This window comes from Tursiops truncatus, chromosome 12 (assembly GCF_011762595.2).
Source record: "Tursiops truncatus isolate mTurTru1 chromosome 12, mTurTru1.mat.Y, whole genome shotgun sequence".
Lineage (NCBI taxonomy): Eukaryota > Metazoa > Chordata > Mammalia > Artiodactyla > Delphinidae > Tursiops > Tursiops truncatus.
The window spans coordinates 63,934,215-63,953,810 of NC_047045.1; the positions used below are offsets into that span (position 1 = coordinate 63,934,215).

The 19,596-nt window shown below is 41.5% G+C and overlaps 1 long non-coding RNA gene across 1 annotated transcript in view; it reads left to right on the plus strand.

Moving 5' to 3' along the window:
* The window catches only part of LOC141276031 (uncharacterized), a 104,317-nt gene that overhangs the window by 66,738 nt on the left and 17,983 nt on the right, over nucleotides 1-19,596 (plus strand). The gene's annotated exons all lie outside the window — the stretch shown is intronic.

Sequence of the window (19,596 nt, forward strand, 5' to 3'; positions counted from 1 at the left end):
CGCGCGCGGGGGAGGAGGGGCCGGGCTCGGGTTACACTGGGTGTGAGTGAGCTTACTCTGCCCGGAGAGACCTGGAGCCGCGGGGTCCCACTGCCTCGTTTCCCTCTCACTTGGTCCTCTCGCATCCAGTGCTTTTCTTCTCAGTGCTTCAACGTGTACACATTTTAATCTGCGCATCACCAATTAAATATTTAACCCCTGAAGTCGGATCACGGTCTGATTTTCAACAATACGATATTTAAGTTTCGAGCCATTTGAGATGAGTGTTCACGTTGGACAGGGGTCATTGCCGCACTCTAAGCGCGTGTACCGAACCCAGGAGCCGGTCCCTGACCCTCGCCGGCAGGGCTGGGCGATTCCTGCTGGGGTCCACCTTTGTACCTTGTACCATGGCTGCTTCAGACTCCTCACTGCTTACATCCCCACCTTCCCCACTCGGGTGCCAACTCTTTGACAGAAAGACCATGTTTTATTAATCTGTGTATCCCTGGTGTCCAGCACTGTGTCTGGGTCTCAAGGGGGACGCTATAAACATTTTATGCGTGAACACACTGAAATTAACAAATGCTCATTTCCGTCCTAGAAGCGCTCCACCCGGCTTCTCCAGATAAATTCAGGTCCTCTTTGCCACAGTCCACTCCCTACCACAAATCTCTTACCTATTTAGACCCCGCTGCATCTACCCTTTTCATTTCCTGTTTTGAGGTTTCTCCAAATAAAAATCATATGTCATGTCAGCATGCAACCAGCACCTAAAGCCCCACCTCCTGTGTCCTGGCCCTGCTTCTGTCACCACCATGACTCCTCAGGTGTGGATGGGAGGGTGACTGAGGAGAAACAAGTTCTCAATGTCCGCACCGCCATGGCCTTGGGCAAAGCGTGAAGAATATCCGATGAGGGTCATATCTTACCTTGTACTTCCAAAGATTTATTCTGAATCACTTTTCCTTTTTATTTAATTGAAGATTTACAATATTCTGTTAGTTTCAGGTGTACAGCATAGTGAGTCAGTATTTTTATAGATTATATTCCATTTAAAATTATTATAAAATATTGGCTATATTCCCTGTGCTATACAATATATCCTTGTAGCTTATTTATTTTATACATAGAAGTTTGTACCTCTTAATCCACTACCCCATCTTGCCCCTCCCCCTTCCCTCTTCCCACTGGTAACCACTAGTTGGTTCTCTATATCTGTGAGTCTCTCTGTTTTGTTTTATTCTTTCGTTTTATTTCTTTAGATTCCACATATAAGTTATATAGTCTTTGTCTTTCTCTGACCTATTTCACTAAGCATAATACCCTCCAAGTTCATCCATGTTGTTACAAATGGCAAAATTTCATTCTTTTTTAATATTCTATATATATATATATATATATATATATATATATATATATATATACACCCCACATCTTTATTCATTCATCTGTTGATGGACACTACGTTGCTTTCATATCTTGGATATTGTAAATAATGCTGCAGTGAACATTGGAGTGCATGTATCTTTTTGAATTAGTGTTTTCCTTTTCTTCAGATACATTCCCAGGAGCAGAATTGCTGGCTCGTATGATAGTTCTATTTTTAGTTTTTTGAGGAATCTCCATACTGTTTTCCATAGTGGCTATACCAATTTACTTTTCCACCAACAGTGTAGGAGGGTTCCCTTTTCTGCACATCCTCACAAACATTTGTTATCCTTGGTCTTTTTGTTGATAGCCATTCTGACAGGCATGAGGAAATATCTCACTGTGGGTTTGATTTGCATTTCTCAGATGTGAATCCCTTACTTTTCCCATTAATTTAAAATGAAAGAAGTGGGAAATATTTAGCAGTGTTTAAAATTTAGTCTCCTATATTTCAGTTTGGTATTCTCAATAGAAACAAAATACTATATTTTGTGTTATGCAGTTCTCTGGCAATTTTTGAGGATGAATAAAATAAAATTACTGAGAAAGTTAGTGTCTGAAACCACCTGAAATAATTTCCCCAGCCTTCATTTTACATAAACCAGCTTCACATATTTTCATTAAAAACAAAAATTTTCACTTTCAAAAGTAACACAAAGGGGCTTCCCTGGTGGTGCAGTGGTTAGGAATCCACCTGCCAATGCAGGGGACATGGGTTCAATCCCTGGTCCGGGAAGATCCCACATGCCGCAGAGCAATTAAGCCCGTGCACCACAACTACTGAGCTTGCGCTCCAGAGCCCGTGAGCCACAACTACTGAGCTCACATGCTCCAACTACTGAAGCCTGCATGCCTAGACTCCATTCTCCGCAATAAGAGAAGCCACTGCAGTGAGAAGCCCGCGCACCTCAACAAAGAGTTGCCCCTGCTGCCTGCAACTAGAGAAAGCCCACGTGCAACAACGAAGACCCATCACAGCCCAAAAAATTAATTATTTTTTTTTTTAAATAGCACGAGGGGCTATCCTGCCGAGAGTTAACTGCATACGGTGTAGACTGTGTGAAGAAAATGCTCTCAGTTTTCAAAAGTAATGAAAATATTTGTTTTATTAGCTGTATAATATATTTGTGACGAAAAATCATATTCTTACAAATCAAATAAAGTACCGATTGCAGGCAAAGTGATTTCAAACAAATTGAGAGTTTCATTGGTGTCTTAGCATCTTCAGATAATTTTGGACGAGATGTGATTTCTTTGTCTTGTTTCAGTAGATTTGAGGAATAGAGCTCATTAATGCTGAAGTGAAAGCAAGGAAAGTACTCTTCAGAATTTCTGGAAGAGACCCAAACTGACCCTGGTTGGGTTCCAACAATAACATACCTCACACGTGATTCCCAGACTGTGGAACCAGATAGCTCAGGTTCAGATCCTTTCTCATACTAGCTGTGTGACGTTGGGCCACTTAACTTCTCTGTGCCTCAGTCTCCTCATCTATAGAATGGATGGTGCCCACCCCACAGCATTGTAATAAGTATCAAAAGAGCTAATATATGTAAAATGCTCAGGATAATGCCCACACTTAGTAAGCTGCAACAAAAGTGTTGGTGATGATGATTATGATGATGATGATGATTTTCACATAGGTTTTCCATTTTAATAAGGCTGGAAATGGGGCTTTTCATGTTTGTAAGGGGCAAATTCTATGTATGAATATTAACAGTAAATCATTACCATAGACAATGCAATCATTCACCCAGCCATATTCCTGAAATGATGGATTATAGTGGATACTAGACGGTTAAATAGCGCCCCCTACTGGATAATATGTGGATTGCAGAACACTCAACAACGTAAATTGTTACTGAAAAAAGTTTCTATTTTTATAAACCTGGGGGTTTTATGGTTATAAAAGCAATGAGTGTTATAAACAAAAATACATAAATATATCATTTTAAAGTGAAAATTTTTAGTTGTTTTACCCTCCTGTCCAGAAAAAGTAACAGTAATAATAATAGCTGACTCACATTTGCTGGGAGTTTGCTACGTGCCAGTAAGTTTTTCACACCCACCCAATGAGGTGTGTACCACTATCGCCTGCATATAGATGATAAGACTGGGGCACAAAGAAGTTAAGCAGCTCTCTAAAGACCACACAGTCCCTGAGCGGCAAAGCCACACGCCACCCAGCTTGACACCAGAGACAGTACTGTTTATAACAGCCACTCATTAGAGTTTGGGAGATATTCCTCCAGAAGTTTCCTTCTTTCTCTCCTCTCCTTGCCCTCAAAAGCATCCAAACCACTGCCAGTTCTCTCCCAAGCTGTAGTGAAATGACCCCCGTGTAAGTTGTCACGTCCTCACTAGTAAACCAAACTGACAGCAGTGCGGTAAAGAGGTGATGGTAAAAGAAGCACTGAACAGAAAATCAGGTAGTCTGAGTTCTGGTTCTTGCTGACCCTGTATTTCCCCTCTAATCCTCATCCAATCTCTTCTCCCTGGCTTATGCAACCTTTCAATTATCGCTACTCTCTCTCTCTCCATTTTCCTTCCTCAGCCAACTGTAATTTTCCTTCTACCTAGTGATGTGATGGCCAAAGTTTAACAACCAACTCTCTGAAGAAAAAAAAAAAATCCTTGACATATAGTATTTGCCAATTTCTATGGGGTAGCTACTCTCCCATGGCTGATTTCCAGCTACCAATTTGATGTCACTGAACACAGAGTTAGGAAGAATATATATAATCATTTGTCTCAAGCTAGTAAGAGCACACCACTGCATCTACTCCTAATATCCTACTAAAACTGCTCTCACAAAGGTCACCAGTAAGCTATTGCCAAATTCAATGGATATCATTGGCCTCTTTGTGGCAATAGATACTTTAATATCTCCCTCCATGAAGCTTTCTACTCTCTTGGCTTCTGTAAAGATGTTAGGGTCTTCCCTGGTGGCACAGTGGTTGAGAGTAAGCCTGCCAATGCAGGGACACGGGTTCGTGCCCTGGTCCAGGAAGATCCCACATGCCGCGGAGCGGCTAGGCCCGTGAACCATGGCCACTGAGCCTGCGCGTCCAGAGCCTGTGCTCCGCAACGGGAGGGGCCACAACAGTGAGAGGCCCACGGACCGCAAAAAAAAAAAAGATGTTAAATTCCAGTGCCATTCCAAAGACCACCAGGAACACACTGATAGTCAAATAAAGTTAGATTTACTGACTCATTGCAGCTAGGGAGGCTGTAGCCCATGAGGATGTCTCAGTGAGAGGGTGTTGGGGGGGCTAGTAATAAGATTTAGGCTTCTATTGGGTGATTTTGAAGAGGATTCAAGGAAGTGGGGGTTTTGTTCTGAGTCACATTGTTTCAGGAAGGATTGCATGGTGGTTTTGTTTTTTCTGCATTCACATCTAATTATGGAGTGGGCCTGTTTTTGTCTTGTGCTACCACAATTACAGAGTAACCTTGTCTGGTGTTAATAGTCTGTGAAATTAGTTATGCTCGGCATTGGATCGTCATAGCCTAGCTATTGGTTGCCAGGCCAACTACCAGCTGTCAGAGATGTCTTTTTCTTTCACGCTAGCTCTCCATCCACCCCCTCCCTGTGTCCTTACTGTGCTAGTCTTCCTCTGCCCCTGCCTTCATCCAGGGTTGCGTTCTCTGGGCTTCTTTCCTTTCACCACTCTTCTGTTCCTTCCATACATTTGCTTTGAGTTACATCATCCACTTTCATGATTTCAACCCCTACCTACATACTCATGACTTGAAAATACACGTCTCCCGTGCATACTTTTCCTCTGTGCTTCAGACCTTTAGACCAACTTCCAGCAAGGTGGCACGACCTGGATTCTCCCTCAGACAATTTAACCTCAACCTGTGCAGAGTTCAAATGGCCCTCTCTTCCCTAAACCGTTAGCTTCTTTCTGCAGTATCTCCATCACCTTGGTCACCGAAATTAAAACTCCAAGATCATCCTTGACTCTTTCTTGTGTATCCAATATATAGGCAGCATTGAAAGCTTTGCCGCCTACTTTACCTCCCCAGTATTTCTACAATGCAGACTCTGCTCCATCCCTGTTCCTCCTGCTCTACTTCATTTGTCTTTACTGCCACGCTGCCTCCTCACTGCCCTCCGTGTTTCCAGTTCTGGACACCACCCGCCCTCCCTAATCCATCTTCCACAGGACTACTAACATGATGCAGCTGAATGTGAACCTGACCCTGACACTGCTCCAGGCTCCCTTCACTGCTGCTCCGTCACCTCTGTGATCAAGAATGAGATTTCCAGGGCTTCCCTGGTGGCACAGTGGTTGAGAGTCCGCCTGCCGACGCAGGGGACACGGGTTCGTGCCCCGGTCTGGGAAGATCCCACGTGCCGCGGAGCAGCTGGGCCCGTGAGCCATGGCCGCTGAGCCTGCGCGTCCGGAGCCTGTGCTCCGCAACGGGAGAGGCCACAACAGTGAGAGGCCCGCGTACCGCAAAAGACAAACAAACAAAAATGAGATTTCCAAAAGTGACACACAAATTCCTCCATGGTCTGACCCCTGTGAGCCTCTCCAGCTTCATCTGTCACCTCTGTTATTTTACACTCTCTGCTCTTCTTTTAAATTTCTCACATACAGCAGACTATTTTTGCCTTTCTTTCTGACGTTATTTCTGGAATTCGTCTCTTCCCAGTCCCCGCCCTATTCACCCATTTAGTTCCTGCTGATCTCTTAAGATCTGCTTCAGACCACATGTCTTCCAACAAGATGGCCCTGAATCTTGGCATATTCCCTACCTTCCCGCGTCCGACCTAAGGTAACCATGTGTCCTTTCCCTGTGCTCCCACAAGACTTGAAGCATATGTAGTAATCAGATTGTTTTATAATCATCCTTTTCTTGTCCCCATTAGACAGTGAGTTTCTTGAGGAAAGTGACCATTCTCCTATTCGCCTTGTATCCCCAGCACCTTTTCTAATACAGGTGTTAAGTAGTTCTTTGATGAATACATGAATGGATGAATGGCTGTCAATAGCTACCTGTGAGCCTTGGTCTCTCTGAGCCTCAATATAGTCACTTATTTATTGAGGTGGTTAAAAAAGTGAACCGTAGGGAAAGTTACAGCTCTAAAAGGCTATGAAAGTATAGATAAATGAAAAATTCTAAGAATCAAATTAAAAAAAATTATTCAGAACAGTAGATGGCGGTAGAACACTGTTATTCAGTATAGCATGTGCAAGACAAAATCGACTAAACGACCAGAGAGAAACTATCAGTCACATAGTATGATTTTCAGGGTGATTCTATAACTTCAGTTAATACACTATATCCATATTGATTCATTAAATGTAACGTGCGTACCATACTGATGGAAAATGTTAATAACAGGAAATCGGTAGGGGTTTATGGGAACTCTGTACTGTGGCAATTTTTCTGTAAATCTGAAACTGTTCCAAAAATACTTTCGATTTTTCTTTTTTTCTTTTTTTTTTTTTTTTGCGGTACGCGGGCCTCTCACTGTTGTGGCCTCTCCCGTGGTGGAGCACAGGCTCTGGACGCGCAGGCTCAGCGGCCATGGCTCACGGACCCAGCCGCTCCATGGCATGTGGGATCTTCCCGGACCGGGGTACGATCCCGCGTCCCCTGCATCGGCAGGTGGACTCTCAACCACTGCGCCACCAGGGAAGCCCCTTTTGATTTTTCAATGCCTCTATATTGCTTGGTAAATAATTTTCCTCATAAGAAAATGAAAATTCCAATATCAATCATTTTCCTCATATAAAATTAAATACGAAAACCCTACAATCAATAATTAATCTTCAAATTTTAAAAATGTTTTTAGGTATCCAGTGTGGACTGAAAAAAAAAAAAAGCACAACCTAAAAGCTGAAAATTATATTTTGCTTGGGGCATTACTGAGGACGTAAGCCTAAGGTACAGCCTCTAAGATAGCTCTGAGGGACTGTTACAAAGAGGTAAGGGAGGAGCCGCAACAGTAAACAAAGGATGTTGCTGCCATGACCCCATCAGCCACTGAAGCCACCCTCGCCCAAAGTGCACCCTGAGAGGATTCAGGATAAAGAAAAGCAGGATAATGGCCCTAGATAGTTAAGGTGCACATCAAAGGAATTATTTCATTAGGCCTAGACTCTTCCCATACACAGAAAAGCACTAAGTTCATTAACTTGAGATGTCTGGTTTTTCTTTAATTAGCAATAATCTTTTGATGTTTAATTACCTGATTGTTTGGGCTTTCTGTTGGTTTGCTTAATGCTTCCTTACAAAAACTCCTATATATCCTGGCTCCTCCCTTGCCTCAAAATATTTTGATATATCTCTTCTTTCTGTTTCTCTTTTTTTCTGTATGGACACACACATATCACCCATATACATTATATGGATTATATATTTTTTGGTTTTTACAAAATTAGGATTAAACTCTAAATATAACTTGGTATCCTGTTTTTTTTATTTGATAGGTAAAAAATATGAATATTTGGAAGTTCTTGATACACCTTGCCAAGTGGCTTTTCTGTTTACACTTTCCATAACAGTATTTAATACCTGATTTGTCCTACCTCTGCTACCTTTATTTTCTCTGTTTGGATCTTTACATTTCCGTATAATACTGAATATTATATTTATTCCTCCAGGAAATATCTGTTGAGTTCCACTCATACACACTGCACTGTGCCAGGAAATAGTCTAGAGATCTGGAGAGGACATGGCCCCCTAGCCACCCACTCGGTACTTGGGCTTTGCAGAAGATAATTATACCAAGTGATACTGCTGATGCCAGCACTGTGTGCTGTCCTAGTGCAGGACTGTGCCTGGGGCTGTAGGAGCAGAGTGGGGTGTGTATCACTGATGGCTCTGGAGCAATCAGCACAATTATTAAGAGTGGGACATAAGGCTTGTTTCAGGTCTGTTTGTTCTCTGTGCCTGATTATAACTCAATTGCAGTTCTAAGCCCTTCCCTGGGACTAGTGTACCAACATTCCAAAAGGGATTTGTTGACAGCCTTCCACTGAGTGGGAACAACTAACATTCACTTAAAATTGCTACGTTCCAAGAGCTCCGCCAAGTTATCATACAAGTAATATCTCTTTAAATTCTCACAACGATCTGTGAGTTAAAAGCTGTTATGCCCATTTGGGACTTCCCTGGTGGCACAGAGGTTAAGAATCCGCCTGCCAATGCAGGGGACATGGGTTCGAACCCTGGTCCGGGAAGATCCCACATGCCGCAGAGCAACCAAGCCCATCAGCCACAACTACTGAAGCCCGTGCACCTAGAACCTGTGCTCCGCAACAAGAGAAGCCACTGCAATGATAAGCCCATGCACTGCAACAAGGAGTAGCCCCTGCTTGCCACAACTAGAGAAAGCCCACACACAGCAACGAAGACCCAACACAGCCAAAAAAAAAGTAAAAAATAAAATAAAATAAATTTTAAAAAAATGCTGTTATGCCCATTCTACAAATGAAGAAAACTAAAACTGAGCTATTAAGTAAATTACTTTAGTAAATGAGGGGATTCAGACTCTGACCTACTTGTGCAATGTCCATGCCATGTCCGCCATCACACTGATGTCATGATCTCTGAGTTGAGCTAAAGGTGGCGTCTTAGGTAAGTACAGCATTTGGAACCAGCAAGGAAACAGAGTTAATGAAGGGTTAGTGTAGGCATATACTGTGAATAGATAATGGTTAAATCTCAACGTCAGTTCCAAGCTCTGAAAGCCATGAAACAAATAGAGACTGAAATACTGAGCTCAAAAATTGTCATCTGGAACACATAAGTTTAATTAGAAATAATAAATGTTAACATTTATTGAGTGTTTCAAGGTATGTAGCACTATTCTTAGTATATGATATGTGTTCATTTCTTTATTCTCAGAGCAATCTTATGAGGTAGGCTCAATTATTGTCTACTTTGCAGACAGAGATGCTGAAACACACATAGTTTAAATTACTTGTTTAAGATTGCTCAGCAGGGCTTCCCTGGTGGTACAGTGGTTAAGAATCTGCCTGCCAATGCAGGGGACACGGGTTCGAGCCCTGGTCTGGGAAGATCCCACATGCCACGGAGCTTCTAAGCCTGTGCGCCACAACTACCGAGCCTGCGCTCCAGAGCCCGTGAGCCACAACTCCTGAAGCCCAGGCGCCTAGATCCCATGCTCCGCAACAAGAGAAGCCACCACAATGAGAAGCCTGCGCACTGCAACAAAGAGTCGCCCCCGCTCACCACAACTAGAGGAAGCCCGCACACAGCAACAAAGACCCAACACAGCCAAAAATAAATAAATAAAATAAATTAATTAAAAAGAAAAAGGATTGCTCGGCAGCTTGCTGTTAGAGCTAGGACAAGGCCAGACCAACCTTCTTAGTCTAAGACCTCAGTACCACTGTGCAAATAATAATAATAGCACCTAACCCTTCTCTAGCACTTACTATGTGCCAGTCCCCGTTTTAAAGACCCATTCATTTCTCTTATCCTCACAATATCATGAGCAATGTACAGCTATCACTTCTTCTACAGATGAGGAAACTGAGGCACAGAGAGGTTAATGACTTTCCCCAGATAACACAGTAAGTGGCAGAGCTGGGCGTCAAGCCCAGACATTTCGCTGCAGAGCCTGCACAATTAACTCCTGAAATGCAGTTTTAGTGTGCATATTCTTAAATTGATTGGCGCACATTTGAAATCTGTAGAGCATAGCCAGTTGTCAGTATATATTTTAAGACTCTAGTTATCTCTCCAAACCAATTCAAGAGTATGCTTGCTCTCACGCTCTCTCTCTCTCTCTCTCCCTCCCTCCCTCTCCCTCCCCCTCCTTCCCCCACACCCCCCAGTACAAAGGAGATTATTGTGCTCCTGGGAGATCACTAAAATGCAAGTCAGCCTGGAAATTTTCCAATAAATATTCAGCTAAGACCTAAATGTGTAATACATGCTCTCAAAATGCACTTTTAAAAAATACACTTGCAAGATAGGGAAGAGGATGAGAAAGCACAGACCTAGGCTGAGTAAGGTTTTATTAAAAATTACACAGATTTGCTTCTTTAGCAAACTGAAGGCATATCAGAGTTGTATTAAAAAATTATACAAACTTGTTACTTTAACAAATTGAAGGGACCATCAATGTTTAGAAGACTTTTTATATTTAAAATTTCCACACTTCACTCTGTTTCTGAAAGGGACATTTTGTTTTTTTTGGAATTTTCTGTGAGTTCTGTCCTGCTTACATTTGACCCACTATGTGAGGTCACCTCAGCCCAGCCCATAACGACTTTTCAGAGCCCGCTTGGTCTTGGTGGCTGCCTCTCCACAGGTGTCCATGTCGTCTCCCAAACTGACCTTAAAAACCTCCAAGGGAAGGTTTGTACTGTTCTGTATTCCTACAATGACAACTTAATCTACCAGCAGCCTCCATTACTCTCCTTTTTTTTTTCAATTTTTGGTTGCTTTGGGTCTTCGTTGCTGTGCACAGGCTTTCTCTAGTTGCGGCGAGCAGGGGATATTCTTCCTTGTATTGCGCAGACTTCTCATTGTGGTGGCTTCTCTTGTTGCAGAGCACAGGCTCTAGGTGTGTGGGCTTCCGTAGTTGTGGCATGTGGCCTCAGTAGTTGTGGCGCACGGGCTTAGTTGCTCCACAGCATTTGGGATCTTCCCGGACCAGGGCATGAACCCGTGTCCCCTGCATTGGCAGGTGGATTCTTAACCACTGCACCACCAGGGGAGCCCTCCATCACTCTTGATTTCAGGAAATATAACCACCAAATAAATTGGATCATCATATGGATAGAGATAAAAATGGGAAATGGTGTGACCTGGTCATAAAGCTTGGCCTGTGCAACAATTTTTTCAATACTTGCAGACACTGTTTTACCTTATTCACTTTTCATTATGCATCATAATTCCATGGTATAAAGTAACCACAGTTAAGTCAACTATTCTCCTGTTGATGGGTATTTAAGTTGTTACCAGCTTTCTGCCACAACAAACATCCCGTTGTGTATTTCTGCAAATATTTCCTTGGGATAAATCTCTATCAGTGGAAATAATGGATCAGAGACTGATATTAACAAATTGCCCTTCCAAATGGTGGCGCCCATTTTTATTTCCACTGAAAGCACACGGAGTTCTGACCAATGCTTGCCAACATCGTGTTTTATAAATGTCGTCATTTTTGCCAGTCTGATAAGGGAAAAAAATAGGCATCTCCTTAATTTGATGTTCAGCTTATTTTAAGTGAGTTGGAACATGTATATTGGACATTTGTATTTCTTAGTGATTTAAAATTAAGATTGTGCATAGCACTGAAAGTAGGGTAACTGCTACTCAGAGCAGAAGATATGGAGAAGGAGTAACCTCTCCCTTATCTGAATTCATATTCAGTGCCCGAAGACCCCTGCCCTTCCAGAATTGTTTGCTGGTTGTTTCTGGTAAGATTTACAGTCGTCCCTCATTTTCCACGGAGACTTGGTTCCAGGAACCCCACAGATGCCAAAACCCGCGGATGCTCAAGTCCCTTATGTAAAGTGGTGCAGTGAAATCAGCCCCCCGTATCTGCAGATGTAGAACCCAGGGTTACACAGGGGTGGCTGTAAGTGAGGCTGCAACCTGACTGAGCCCCTTCAGAAAATGACTTCACTTGCCTCAAGTTACTGCTGTAGTTAAAAAAAAAAAAAAAAAAAAGCAACAGAACTGGGTGTAACCTCACCCAGTGAAGACTCATTTGCTTCCAACAAAATCCAGACCCGTTTCTGAGACCTAAAAGCCTTGCATGATCTGGCCCTTGCTACTCTGACCAACCGCATCTGCTGCCACGTTGCCTCTGCCCCCCAGGCTCTTGGCGTCCTTACTGTCCCTCCAACATGCCCACAACTTCACTGTCCCAAAGCCTTTGCAGTTACTCTTCCCTCTGCCTGGAGCACACCTCCTTAAGCTCTTCCCATGCTCACCACCCTCTTATCCCTCAGGCTTTAATTCATTTCCCATCTTAACTAGGCACCCCACGCCCACCCCATTAATCTAACACATCACCCTGTTTATTTCATTTAATGTGGTTTGTGTGTAAAGGGTCCCCGAGACCAGGCTCAGACTCAGTGATTCACTACAAGGAATCACAGGGCTCGGAACAGCTATTATACTCAAGGTTGTAGTTTATTAAGTGAAAGGATACAGAACAAAATCAGCAAAGGCAAAAGGTGCGTGGGTGAAGTCCAGGAGAAACCGGATGCATGTTTCCAGCTCTGCCTCCAGCACAGTCACGTGAAGATGCCCTTCATTCTCCCAGTAACGATGTGTGACAACACGGGTGCACTATTGCCAATTAGGGAAGTGCTGCTGAGCCTTCGTGTCCAGGGTTTTTATTGAGTGTCAGTCACATAGCTTTGCCGTGCCCACGTGGCTGACTTACTACTCAGTTTCCAGCTCACCTCTCTGCAGAGGTCAAACTGACACAGCATGGCCAAGGCCTCAGGCATCTGAAAACACTCTTATCAGGCAGGACATGACAAGGACTCAGAGGTTACCTCCCGGGAGATGGTCAAAGACCACTCCCCCTGAAAACCAGACTTTCTTTAGAACATGCAGGGTTTGAACAACCTGGGCCTGTTAAGCTAACCTCTCACTGTGCAGTCTGAAATGTCCTTGTTCATTTATTCATTGCTTGTTGACTATCTTCCCCATTAGCAGATGGTTCCATGAAGGCAGAGAGACCTTGTCTGTGTCCTCCTATGCTGCACAGCCCAGCATCTGGCACAGACAGACACTCAATAGATACTTGCTGAATGAATAACTAAATGAGTAAATGGAACATTTGGATAAGTATTTACAAGTTCCTCTTACCTCAGCTTCTTATAGGAATTTTGTCACACTTATACACATTGAGAGCTTGGAAGAAAGTCATAAACATAACATTTTCACAAAGAAAAACAAGCCTCTAAAATTAAGTCCTCATTAGCATAAAATTCCGAGCATCCCTTCAAGCAATGTTTTAATTTCATAATTATTTGACTTGGCGTGAAAATTCTATCTAAATATGTCAGGGGTTTAAAAAATAATTTTGGCTTTGTAATGAATCTCACCTTATTGCAGAGCCTGCCTTTCTCAAATTACAGTTAATTCTACTGTAATGTTTTCTGAAACATTTATGAATTCCTTTAATTTACATTTCAGTAGCAGCTTAATCTTTTGAACTTCCTGATGTGGAAATATCTTTTTATCTAATGTATAAATTTCTTGCAATGTATTCCAGCAGAGTAAAAAAAAATCCTTCAATAAGTAAGTTTCCAATTTAGAACATTTCTGCTTTAGGGGGAGTGGTGTTTTATGATTACATCCCCTGATGCATAGTTTTTGCTGTCTCCTCTGCCCACTAATTATAAATGATGGGAGAACTCACAAACATGTAACAGAAAAAAATGATTTAAAATCCCTGTATCTGTTTCTTTCATTTAAAAATGCTGCTGAGAAGACATTTATGATTATTCAGGATTCAGGCATGAACCACGGAGTGAACTGGTCATACACGACAGGACAATTTGCTTCCTGGACTAATGATTTCCTAAATCTAATATGATGCTGGAGTATGACTATAATGAAAAGTTCATAGCTTCTTAAGCATTAAGACACAACAGAAAGTGAATTATTTAAGGGATGATGCTTATGGTAGGGTGATGACACAGAGATAAATAATTTCAAGTGTATTCATTTTGTGGGAATCTGTGTTTTGAGATGAAAGGGATTATTAGAGAAAAAGAAAACAAGATGTGAGGATATATCTATACCTGTATCTATATGCTCTGCAGATTGGCACCATCAGAATAATAATAAATCCTGCTGTAGTAGAATAAAACCTACTGCGAACAATACATTTAAGCTCTAACTAAAGCCACAGTCTCATGATATTCACATTGCACCTGTTTAGGCAAGCGTGGGTCCCTTGTTTTTCGAAAAATTATTACTCTGCCCTGGTAAGCCAAATACTGATATAGTAGATTCTATACTAACCATAGACTTTGGTAATAGTAGTAAGAATCAGTTGGGTGCTTATTAAAATCACAACTTTCTAGACTTCATGCCTATAGAAAATGTTTCTGTAGGAAGGGAGAGGTGTGTCAAATTTATCTTCCAAATGTTATGCTGGGCCAACAGGAAATGGCCTTGGCAAACCAGACCATATGGTCACTAACAGTAGGTCTGGGTGTATACTTACCAAGAATTCCATGTGATTCTTGTGGAGAGAGAATGGGAATGCCCCTGAGGGAATTAATCGTCTCCCTCCATCTCTGGGGACCTAGAGCACTTCTAGGAAGAGTTTCTACCTGGAGGGAACCATCTGCTCTGTCACAAGGAAGGGCGTCTTACAGGGAGAGGGTGCAAACATCCTGGCTTACCTGGATCCCCAGGGAAAGGGGACTTTCAATGCTAAAACCAAGTCCTGGGCAAATGGGGACCTTATCGCCTACCCTGGAGAACCAGGCAAAGTAGCTTTTCCAGAGACTTCGGAATGGGAGAAGCCAATAGAAGGAAAAGTGTGTGAAATATTAGGTCCAGCCTCCCGCTGGTCTCCCTACTCAAGGTTGTTTTAGTAGAAGAGGGGCTTCAGTTCTCATGAATTCATTTCATCCCAAAACCTCCTCAGAGGTCAGCTGGGATTGGTTACTATCTGCTTGGGCACTTTATCTCACTTAGAAGGAGAAAGTTTATCTCACTTAGAAGGAGAAAGCCCTCACGGCCTAATACAGAGCAGGAGAGAAAGATAGCCTGAGGTTCAAGGGATCTCATACAATTGGAAGTTCTTATTGAGGGAGGCAGGGAAAATCGCCTCTTTAATAGGGGCCCCTGGAAGGCCGGGGTCCAGGGACGTGTTGGGGGAAATACATACCCAGACCACTGATGGGGATTCAGAGAGAAGTCAGAGGGATCAAGTGTGTGACCAGAGAGGTGCGAAGATGGGGTGTAGGGGCTAAGGAGGGGAGAGGTCACTGGAGAAAGAATTGAGAGGGAGATGCAGGACCACAGTAGGGCAAGTTAAAGAGCCAGCGCTAGGGAGCGTCTGCACTGCGCGCATGCGCCTAAGAAAGGGGCTGTCAAAAGTACAGCTGGGGAGCAAGGAGCCGCGCAGCTCCTGGTAAGAGTTCCTTTGCTCTAAGATGGGGTGGCAGCTCTCAGCTGCTACAGACTGCAGAAGCAGGGATTTCCACCCTTGCCCGGCTCCCAAGGGGCGAGAACAGTAGCAGTCACCATCTGAAATACTACAATAATTTTGTACTCAACAGCGTGTGTCTTTACAGAACGTTGCACTTTGCACAGCTTACTGAATGAAGTAGAGTGTACTTTCCTTCAACCTTTGAAACGGTTTCTCTGCATTTTATCCCAGATTGCAAAAGATATTTTCTTTAATGTATGGAATGAAAGCGTTCACAAAATCACAGTCGATTTAACTTCTTGTAAGGTCATTGTAATAGCTTATTCTGACAATTTTTATGTGACTCCAGAAAAAATAGATCAAGTTTGAGGAACTTCTAATCATTTTTTTCTATATATGGACTAAGTCCTGGTTTTCAGAATTGAGTTTGTAGAGAATTATGTTAAGACTGTTTCAAAGATACCTAAGAAAAAAGACACCATGTCATTTCATAAGGCCTTTCCTGTTTTATTATGTATGGCTATAATTTCTTCTCCAAAATTTTTTGAAGGAAACACAGCTGCGTACAGGTGAATTTATATAAATAAATTTGAATCCCAAGCATATTAATATTTGAGAGATGACAATAACAGAGCTTCCCAGGGTAAAAGCTTTGATTCAAAAAGTCAGGATTCCTGGGTTCTCACTCAGACTCTCCGGTAACTAACCATGTAAACTAAAACTTCTCTAACATCATTGTGCCTTAGAAGTCTTTTCTGTAAAATAAGTTTATTCAACAGTTAGTCGTTTTCAAACGACTAACCCCAGCTGAATTTTCCTTCTGACTTTTCTCACTCATTCTAGCTGGAAATTGCAAAAGACCAATAAGCAACACAACTTTTATCCCTTTCTGAGTTTGGAAGTAAGTGAGTGATCAATGCTGGAATCAGATAGATGGACAGCAAAATATGGGTTTGATTACTGATAGAAGATGGACTAGTGAAGGTAACTTGCAAGTGCTGTAACAATGGGCCTCCTTGTATACCTGTCACTTAAGTCAGTGGCCCACCTGGGCCACCTCAGGCCTTGTCACACAGGTGCACTGAGAATGTATGTGTTCTGCAGAGGGACTGGGTCCAAAGGGAACAGAAGCCCAGGAGAGACTAAGCCAAAACATTCAGTCCCTTTTTAAAAATGTACCAACCACTTAGGTCATCCTCTTGCCACAGGGAGGAGGGAGAAAGTAGAGAAGAGTTGAGCAGTTCCACCCATATTTCTGCCTCCTAGACAGTGGAATAAACATTTAAAAAAATGACTGTAGTTGACAATTGCATAACTCTGAATAAATGAAAAATCAGTAAATTTTACACATTAAATGAGTGAAGTACATGATACATGAATCTCGATAAAGCTGTTGCAAAAAATCAATGATATAAATAATATAATCAATTTATATGAATTGATTTAAATGGAATTCATTGAAAAACATAAGTTACGAAAGTTCACTCAAGAAGAAATCATCTGAATAGCCCCCATATTTATTAAAGAAATTATAGTTACAAATTCTCCCACAAAAAGAAGACCAGGCCCAGAAAAAGTTAATGGTGAATTCAACCAAAGAAATAACACCAATTCTATATAAACTTTTCTAGAAAGAAGGAATGCTTTCCAACTTATTTTATGAGGCCAGCATTACTCTGATACCAAAGCCAGAGAAGACATTATAAGACGAGAAAACTGCAGACCAATATCCTTTAGGTATAGAGACACAAAAATGTTAAACAAAATATTAACAAATTGAATTGGACTATACGTAAATAGGATGATACATCATGATCAAATCAGGTTTATCCCAAGAATGCAAGTTTGGATTAACATTTGAAGAGCAGTCAATGTAATTTCCCACTAAAAGCTAAAAAGAAAAAAATATATATGATTATTTCATTAAACGAAAATAGAATTGGAAAAAAATAGAATCATCATTTGTGATAAAACCTTTAAGAATATTAGGAACAGAAGGGAACTTCCTCAGCCCAACAAAGGGCATCTACAAAAACCCTTCACCTAACATCATAAGTAATGGTGAAAGACTGAATGTATTACCCCTAAGAGGAAGAATAAGGCAAGGGTGTCAGGTCTTACCATTTTGTGTGTTCATTTATGAATATGTAGCTTGAATACCTTTTCATAGGTTTATTGGTCATTTGTATTTCATCTGAGATGACCTCCTATTGCCCAATTTTCTCTAATGTTACTTTTACCATATAACACCCCCTCACTAGGGATATTAAATCTTTCTCATATACATTGCAAATATTTTTCTCAATTCATCATACTATTTTTGGTCATTTACATTTCAATTTTGTTTATTATTTTCTATAGAAATTAACATTTTTATGAAGTCTAAACATTATCAATCTGTTTATTGCCTTTTAATTTTTGAAATTAAGCTATGGACATCACAGATTTCATTGTAATTACCAGTCAATCAGATCTTCATCTCAGGAATCCATATTTTTTAAATCTTCTCTGTAAAGGTGGAAAAAAAGAGTTGACTTGAAGATATGGATAACTTTGTATAAGAAGGTCAAGAAATTGAATTTTCATGACAAATGTCAACTTTGTCGTTTTTTTTCATGTATTCAATACACACGGATCACTTTCCAATAAACAATCTAGGGCTCTCCCATTTTTCCAGATCAAGTATTTACCAAAGTCCTTAGAGTCAAATTGTCTGCTCTACAACACCTATCAAATGCTAATATTTGAGGGAAGTGGTTAACCACAGGTGGTTTTGAAGATCACCCATGCCTTTTTATCTTTGCATCTGTAGACTTAACATAGTACTTGTTGAATGAATTAACATTTCCAATTAGAATAACTAGAATGAAATGTCTAGAAACTATTATATGTACAAATATCCCCTGACTTATAAACACTTGACTAAATAATACAACTGAATGACCACTCCCACGTGCCCACAATTCCTCTCCTATCACTGATATCCTCTTCACCAAGAACCTTCCCGCGTTGGTGACACCTGATTCATGGAGCCCTTTCCTCCCGTTTCTGTGGAGACCAGTAGGAGCACTTGTTTGGGGCCTCTCCGGCCAGTAGCACCTCCACCCATTCTTCCCATTGACAAAATCATCAGGGCTTCAGGGTCTCAAGACTCAACAGTGTTAGGGCTTAGAATTTAGAGTGTGAGGTGGTGGTCCAGTCTCTTTTTCTGGGAATACTAAGAACTACGCCCAGGAATATGTGATCCCTGTGGTGGATTAAATAAGATTTTGTGAGTTTGGCTAAGAATGTAGCCACCATTTATAATCATAGACTGAACAAAATAATTTTCAGGTTATATACGTTTCATAAATTGGGATTACCTGTAATGTGAACATTAAAAGTTCATCTGTTAAAATGATAAAATATTATTTAAATGATAAAATATTAAATCAAATGCACATTTTATCTTTAATATTAAAGCCCAGTCCAACTGTAAAGATAAAAAAGGAAGTGCTCCTTTCTGGGCATGCCTGCAGCTAACTGTAAGGATCTACCAGCCATAAAGGCAAGCAGAATTTCTTTCCCCTTCAAATACATGGCTTGTCAATTCCCTTCTACATTTGTTTGTGTGTCAAAACCGAGGGGGGCATGATCTGTGCTTGTAAAACATATACATATTTTTCCCCCTAAATCAAAAATAAATAAATAACCTGAATTGCGGAGAAGAAACATTCAACCTTCTTCACTTCTGAATTTCTTCAAAAATCTCTTCAGGTTTTGTTAAAACAGAACATTTTTGGGAATTCCCTGGTGGTCTAATGGTTAGGACTTGGCGCTTTCACTGCCGTGGCCCAGGTTCCATCCCTGGTCCAGGACCTAAGATCCCGCAAGCCACGTGGGGCAGCCACAAAATAAAGAAAAAAAACCAGAACATTTTTGCAGTATAAACTTCCAGCTGTGACAAAGGCAGATCACAGTAGAGCTCTAGAGAAGATCCCTATGTAGTTTTACTGCCCAAAAGGCAATTTTCATGTCTTTCTACTTCTGGGACCAAAAGTTTCTTCTCCAAAACA